General features: G+C 55.7%; 1 pseudogene; it reads right to left on the bottom strand.

Moving 5' to 3' along the window:
* The window catches only part of LOC103077113 (uncharacterized protein C20orf24 homolog pseudogene), a 3,584-nt pseudogene extending 2,853 nt beyond the window's left edge, over positions 1–731 (bottom strand).
* Positions 732–7,657: the final 6,926 nt, after the last annotated feature.

The following is a 7,657-nucleotide window of genomic DNA, read 5'->3' as shown; positions in this document are numbered from 1 at the left end:
GGACCGGGGCACGAACCCGCGTCCCCTGCATCGGCAGGCGGACTCTCAACCACTGCGCCACCAGGGAAGCCCTACCATACTCTTCCTCATCGATCTGTAGGTAGTTGCTGAAATAGAGGGTACAGGACACCGGCGCTGATCAGGCAGAGTTCTGCTCGTCCCAAGAAACCTCGCAATGGTTAACTCGCCCCGGATGACACCTAGGACCACAGCAACGATCTGTCGGGACCAGTAGATCACATCTAAAATTTCATCCCTGTCCTCCCGGGCCGCGTCGCCCCGCAGCACCTTGCTCCAGACAGAGACTTTGAGGGCCCCGTTGGCCGGCTGCGGCTGAGGGGGCGCCTGCTTCCGCCACGCTGCGCGGGCCTGGCCTGGGGCACGCGGGCCGATCGAAAACGGGTCCGGGTCTGGGGTCGCGGGTCCCGGCGCACGGGGCGGGGCGCAGGCAGCGACAGGCTCAGCGGATCGGTTTGGTGGCGCGCATGCGGCTGCCCACACTTAACCTAACACTCCGGCTCTGCGGGCTCTGCCGAGACCAGGAGGGCGCAGGGCGGTGCAACCCTGGATGCCTTGTTCTCGAGTACCAGGAGACAACTTGGCTGAGGTCAGGGATCCATCCACATTTGGGCAGATTTTCTCCACTGTCACTACCCACACTCCTTGGTGGCCATCTCACACTCAGGCCCTATCCCGTACACTAGACTTAATACGTACACTGACTGAGCCATTGTGACATGTGGTCTGCGTTCTGACGCACGCCAGACCCTTATTACAGGAAGGAAAAGAAAGAGGACATAGGGCTTCCCTGGTGGCACAGTGGTTGGGAGTCCGCCTGCCGATGGAGGGGACGCGGGTTCGTGCCCTGGTCTGGGAGGATCCCGCGTGCCGCGGAGCGGCTGGGCCCGTGAGCCATGGCCGCTGAGCCTGTGCGTCCGGAGCCTGTGCTCCACGGCGGGAGAGACCACAGCAGTGAGAGGCCCGCGTACAGCAAAAAAAAAAAAAAAAAAAAAAAAAAAAAAAAAAAAAAAAAAAAAAAAGAAAGAGGACAGAGAAGAAAATGTTAGCTCCCGACACCAGGCAGAAAGAATTTGTTAAACAAACAAACAAACCAACCCATGTCCCCTCAAGACTCAAGACCTATTTCCCCTCTTCATTCCCCCCTTCGGGCAGTGATACGAACCTAGCTTCCCTCCCTGCAACCTCATTGCTTCTGTGACCTGCACTCCGTGCTCAGTTCACGGCTGGCAATTGCTCTGCTGGGTCTCATTTTACCTCCGGCTTTTCCTCTCTGAACATATGTGCACACATATTTATTATTTATTTACTTTTGTTTGGTGATCCAACTGCAGTTTACTTTAATCAGAAAGTTAGCCTTGGGCTAAGCATAATATACATTTGTTTTGTTTGACTACTTTTGAAAACAAAAACTCACCTAAGATCTCCCATAGCTAATTAGCTTGACAAGATTTGTTTGATAACAAAGACAGTGAAATGTTTCAAATGCATCCACCCAGCTTGGCAAGAAGGAGGTGGAGGGAATGCCTTCCAGCTCTATGTTGGCCCAGGTGTTGAGAATGATGGATAACCTGAGGCTCAGAACGCTCCTGTGCCCTTCCCAGGACAGGGGTGTCCACCCTGAAACCATGAGAGCTGGCTGCTCAGCCCCCTCCTACGACCCTTCCTTCTGATAGGCTCTGCTTCTCCTGAGCTGTGGACATCCACAGCCACAGTCAGAGGGGCATGGCTTAGCCTGCAGAGACAGAGGCTTGGTGCCTGCACCTCTCCTCCTGGCTCCTGCTTTGTGGCTTCATCTCTGCCTCCTGCAGAGACAGAAAATATGCACCACGAGAGGCAAAGGTAACTCTGCTCCAGGCTCAGAAGTGGCCCCAGTCCCTGAATTATTTACAGGGACATGTGATTAGATAATTCCTGCCATCACATCCCTACCATCCCTGCTGCTGGCTCATCAGTCACAGGTGGTTACAGGTAATTAGGGAAGTCTTCACCAGGGAGGTCTATTTACTGTCACAGATGATTCATAAATTAATACTTCATCCTCAAATCTAAATCATTAAAATAAAAAACTAAATTTGACTACATCCAATTAAGATAATAATAATCTTACCTTGGAGTTATCTCATGCCTTATCCTGGCTAAGCCTCCAAGTCTTTCTGTGTTATTTCTTCTTATACCCCTAAAAAATTCCAACTAGAGAAAAAGGGTCAGGAATTATTCTGCCCATTTTTCAGATGGATAACCTGAGGCTCAGAATGTTCCTGTGCCCTTCCCAGGACAAGGGTGTCCACCCTGAAACCATGAGAGCTAGCTGCTCAGCCCCTTCCTACGACCCTTCCTTCTGATAGGCTCTGCTTCTCCTGAGCCGTGGACATCCACAGCCAAGGCTCTGCCTGATGCTCATGGGTTGCGATGTGGTTTCATCTGAAGTCCGCTCACCCACGTTCTTTGCCATCCAAGAGAAGGACATCTCCACTCTTCCAGCTGGTTAAGCCAAAGCCTTGAACTCTGTATGCAATCTTTCAGAAAATCCTCATGGTTCTACCTTTAGAATATCTTTACCATCCAGCCACCTCCCTGCCCCACGTGGCAATTTTCATATAGGACCATCACCTCTTGTCTGGATCCTGCATGAGGTCCACCAGCTTCTGCTTCCACCGAGACCCCTGCAGTCAGCTCCCCACGCAGCAGCCTGGGGGTCCCTTGCCCCCATGCGTCAGATCATGTCCCCCTCGGCTCAAACCCTCCAGGGTCTCCACCTATGCTGTGCTGTCCAAAATGGTAGTCACAGGCACGTGTGCTGCTGAGAAATTAAAATGTGGCTGTGCGACTGAGGGACTCAATTTGCATATTATGTAATGTAACGGATTTAAATTTACATAGTGACCCGTGCTGGTGCTGCAGAGTGAAGATCTAGGCCCTGCCCACCTCTCCACCACCCTCTTCCTCTGCTCCTGGCCACCCACCAAACACATCACTGTGCCTCTCTGGGCCTCAGTGTCTCCACGTGACAAACGGGGGAGCAGCTCTGTTCCCACATGCTCACAGGGAACGCTGGAAGAGTGCCACGTCCTTACACACAAGTAGGGAAGCTGTGCAGCCACCTGGGTGACAGGACGGAGAGTCTGCAAAGTGGCAGCTCAGTCCAGCCTTCTTTCCACCCCCTTCCTGCTGCGAATCCCAGCATCCCCCATAGCCCCCTGGGCTCTGTGTCCCACCGCCTTCCATTCCGAGTGCCCAGCTTAGCCTGTGAGCTCCCACATGGTGAGTGGGAGGGTGAGGGCCCTGGAGCAGCTGGCCTGTGTGCAAATCCCAGCTCTGCCCATGCGCCGGGTGCCCTCAGGAGGGACACTTAACCTCTCTGGGCCTCAGTTTCCTGAGGACTCTCCTGGCGGGTCCCCTCATGGTGTCCTCTGGCCCCATCACAGTGGCCCCTCCCCATATCCCCCACTGCATCACAGTGACACCTCCTCATGTCCTCAGGACACATCACAGTGACGTCAGCATCACCAAGACGTGTAACGGGCAGTGCAGCAGCAGCCACCTGTGTGTGAAATGACAGCTCTCGCCTCTCTGGACAGTCGGGGCCTTTATTCTGGGCAGTGGGTAGCAGGCAGAGGCCACACTGAAGGGTTCTGTGGCACATCCAGGGATGCGGCTCTCCCTGGGGCGGTCCTTCCCCAGCCTGCGGGCTGACAGGAGCTCAGGGCCGCCGTTGTCTTCACATTCCCTCTGGCATCAAACAGTCCGAGGTGTGTGGCTCAACACAAGATTTCCCTTTTTAAAAAATCAAGAATCTGTGCAGCCCATTCCTGTGAAACGAGGATGGAGATTTTGGAAAGATCCCCGACCCGCGGGCTGACAGGCGCTCATGGCTGCCCTCCTCCTCACCCATTCCTGCCTCTTTCTGCTTCTGTTTTCTGCTCCCCCCTCCGCCTTCCCTGGGACCCACCTCTCTGTTCCGAGACGCCGCAGCTGTAAACGCCAGATGCACGAACGGGCCTGGGGACCAGTCTTGCCCATGTCAGCGCATTTTCCACTGAGACCTCCCTGACTCCTCTTGCCTGGGCCACGGGGACGATTTGAAAACACTTTCTGTTCAGTTTTGAGGCCGGCTGTTCTAATTCCAGATCCCCACGTAAGTTCACAGGTGTTTTTTCTTTGCTTTTTGCTGGAAGCATGGGAGCAATTTCCTCTCTGCGTGTTTCCCTCACCCACCGGGCAGGTTTACACACCGAATATAAACCGTGAGTGTAAAAGTTAGGAGTCTGCAAGCCCCATTCCTCTCAAACTGGAGCCGTGAGGTTTAACAGAGGAGAGAGGCCTGGCGAACCACGGGCGATCACAGTTAGAATTGAATTCCCTTCTGGCACCGGACCCACCCCTGCACCCAGCACCCCATAGGGACAGGGAAGGCGGGGAAACCCGAGTTTCCCGCACATGTGGACCCTGCGTTCCCCGGCTCTGGACGGGTCCTCGGTGGTCGTCTCTGCCCTGGACCTGGTGGCCGTCCGCTGTGTCCTGCAGGAGCCCCTCCCGGCATCCCTGGCTGTGCTCAGCTGCACATGGAGGGATCGGCAGGTCGGGGCCTGGGGTGCAGCTGGGCCTGAGGTCCCGCACCAGCTGAGGGTGATGACGAGCGCTTCAGCAACTGCCGGGCCGTCGGTGCCTCGTGTGGTCACGACGTGTCTGTCCACGGACAGGACGGACCGACTCCAGCCCAAAGGGGCCTCTATCGGCCGGTGGGCCCGGAAGGGCCGGGGGAGCTGGGGATTCAGGTGGCATTTGGACAGGGGAGGGCATGTGTGGGGCCAGGGGTCAGGGCCTTGGGGTGTCCTCGGATGACCTGGTCACACACTGAGGGATGTCGGGAGGGTCCGAGCACAGCGCCTGAGGGTCCCCAGTGCCCCGGGCACAGCCCACCTCCCCACCACCCAGCATCGTTACACATGTGTGTTCCATCTCGGCTGCTTCTTTTTGAGAAGCGCTGCTCCACGTAGCTGGGGAGGTGTGGGGCTTTCTCATCCCACAGCTGCTGTCCCGACGCCCAGAGCCCACGCAGCGCTGGGTGAGCTGTGAGTGTTCCGGGTCCTGGAATGGGGACTGTCCACCCAGGGTACGTCGGACTCGAGGGCTGAGATGAGCACCCAGGGTGTGCCCAGTGCAAGGGCACATGTGAGTTGGGGCACAGAGGAGTCGTGCTGGAGGCCGCTCTCCACTGGAGCGCCGTCAGGGTGCCAGGGCGCAACGCCGCTGAGCCCTCCCCGTTCACAGTCCCCACGTAGATTGCGGAGGAAGAAGCCTCCCCCCCCTTTTTTTTGGCTGCACGTGGGGTCTTAGCTCCCTGAGCAGGGATGGAACCTGTGCCCCTGCAGTGAGAGCGCGGAGCCTAAACCGCGCACCGCCCCCTTCCTGATCATCTCCGAGCCCCCACCTCCCTCCCCTCCAGCCGGCGGGGGTCCTTGGTGGAGACGGGAGGGGGCCGGAAACTGTCTCTGAAGCGCATGTCTGACTCTTCCTGCTACACACACACACACACACACACACACACACACACACACACACTCACACACACACACACACACACATGGTTTCTGAAATTAATAGCTGCCGTTTTCAGTGGTCTTGCTGTCTGCGCACAGAAGTGGGAACGGGGGGAGACCCCCAGAGGGGCACTGGAGGGATTTACGAGCCCCCAAGTCACACTCAGAAGACACCCTGTCTTGTGCTGGGAGGAAGCTCTGCCCGCGACTGGCCTTGGAGAGGGTGACCCGGTGACACAGCTCTGGGCCACGTCCGGGGTCACACCGAACTGTGTCGTCTCCCACATGTGCTGGGTGTCCCTGGGGCTGTGCGTGGCTCCCCCCGCACTGGCTGTCAGGTCAGTGCACAGGAGGGAAATGGGGCCCTGGGTGTGGGTGGGCAGGTCTGGTACTCGGCTTTCCCTGGGCTTTGCTCTCCCCACACATGCACGCTCTGTGTCCGTGTCCCTGTGATGAGCCATGGGTCACCTCTCCCTCTGGGTTACATCCTTCCCGGGCTCACAGCTCCCCAGGGAGCCTGAGAGGAGCAGCTGCCCAGGCCCCATGTGGAACCTCCCACCAGAGATATGTTTATGAGTTGCCGTGACTGGTACAGCCTCCCCAGGCTGATGGGCGGATGGGTGGAGACAGGCCCCGAAGGCTCAGGCAGGGCCTCGTAGGGGGGCTGCCCACCCAGGCCCTGACCAAGCCCACCCCCGGGGAGCCATGCTCTAAAGAAGAATGTCCGAAGCCCTCCGTGGGTGTCCTCATGAGGGCATCAGCATCTTAAAATGCAGCCCAGGGTGGATGGACTGAGTGCAGGTGAGGGCTCAGCACTGACAAAATGTCTGGAGACTGAGTCTCAGCTCAGGCTCTGCAGCCATTATTCTAGAACATTCTTGCCCCCCGGCTCCCGGAGTGCTGGTGGCTGCAGGATGTTCTGGGTCCCTCATGTCTGATGTCATTTACCTCCTATGGTCAGGTGGCATCACGTCCTTGTGTGACAGTGACCGTGAGCCTGGATGACCTTGGAGCAGAGCTTCCACCTCTGGATCCATTACACACTGAGAACTAAAGACCAAGCTGTCTTCCTCTGTGACGTGGGTGGGTCTGTTGGGTGGTGGGAGTGGGCAGAAGGGGGTAAACTTCCAGCAGGAAGCGTGTGTGTGAGAGGGTAGGGGAGAGGGAGGAGGTAAAGTGGTTCAATCCACAAGTTTAAAGAAATGAAGTCACAGAGTTATTTATGATTAAATGTAACTCTTTCTCCAAATCTGTCACCACTCATAGGTGACACCAGATTTAGACAGTCTGTGGGCGTCTGCATGGAAGCAAATCACATCTATTCGTTGCCAGGAAAGGTTGATCTGAAAATGGATGGAAGTTATCCATGCTAAAAATGAACATTTCATGAAGAGTCATGTGAGCGAGTGACAGCCTGAGCACATGCCCACCTCTCGGCTAGGGGTGGGGACACCATGATGACAGCATCTATCCCCACCCCGCCTGGCTGCGTCCGGGAGAGGGTGGTCAGGTGTCCCAAAGGAAATCCAGAGGGAGGGGGGAAAAAACAAAGAGAACAGGGAGCCAGGGTTGAGCCACAGGCAAGGGGCAGCTGGTCCTAGAAGGCCACTCGCTGCTGGGACCTCAGAGACAAGGACTGTGTGTATTTGATATCTGTGCTTAATGACCAAATGGAAGTTTTGTGACTCCAAACAGGAAACCGAGGTATCAAGTACACATTTTTATCCTGAGAATTAGCAGACTGCTGAATATTGTAAGAATAGGACTTGGTGTATCCACCAGAAATCATGCTGTCCCTGGATTTGAAACTGAGCAGGACACTGTGGGGCCTTCCTGGGGACAGATCCCCTGCCCTGTGTCCCCTCTCTCTTGTCTGTAGAAAAGCTTTAGCCTCCTAGGCCTTCCCCAAGTTCCAAAGAGCAAATTTAATCCGAGAAGTGAGAAAATGCAGAAACAAAGGAGAACAGTCAAATAAGACAAGTTAATAATAGTTTAGCCATAAAACAAAGTCAAGGACCTTTCGTTCCTCCTCAAGGGCTGTAGATGCTATGCTGAGCCGTATCCTTCTATTCTTTTTTTTTTTTTTTTTTTTTTTT

The sequence above is a fragment of the Lipotes vexillifer genome, unplaced genomic scaffold, assembly GCF_000442215.2.
Source record: "Lipotes vexillifer unplaced genomic scaffold, Lipotes_vexillifer_v1.1 scaffold1545, whole genome shotgun sequence".
NCBI lineage: Eukaryota > Metazoa > Chordata > Mammalia > Artiodactyla > Lipotidae > Lipotes > Lipotes vexillifer.
Note: the sequence above shows the minus strand (reverse complement) of the source record. Positions and strands in the feature narration are given on the sequence as shown.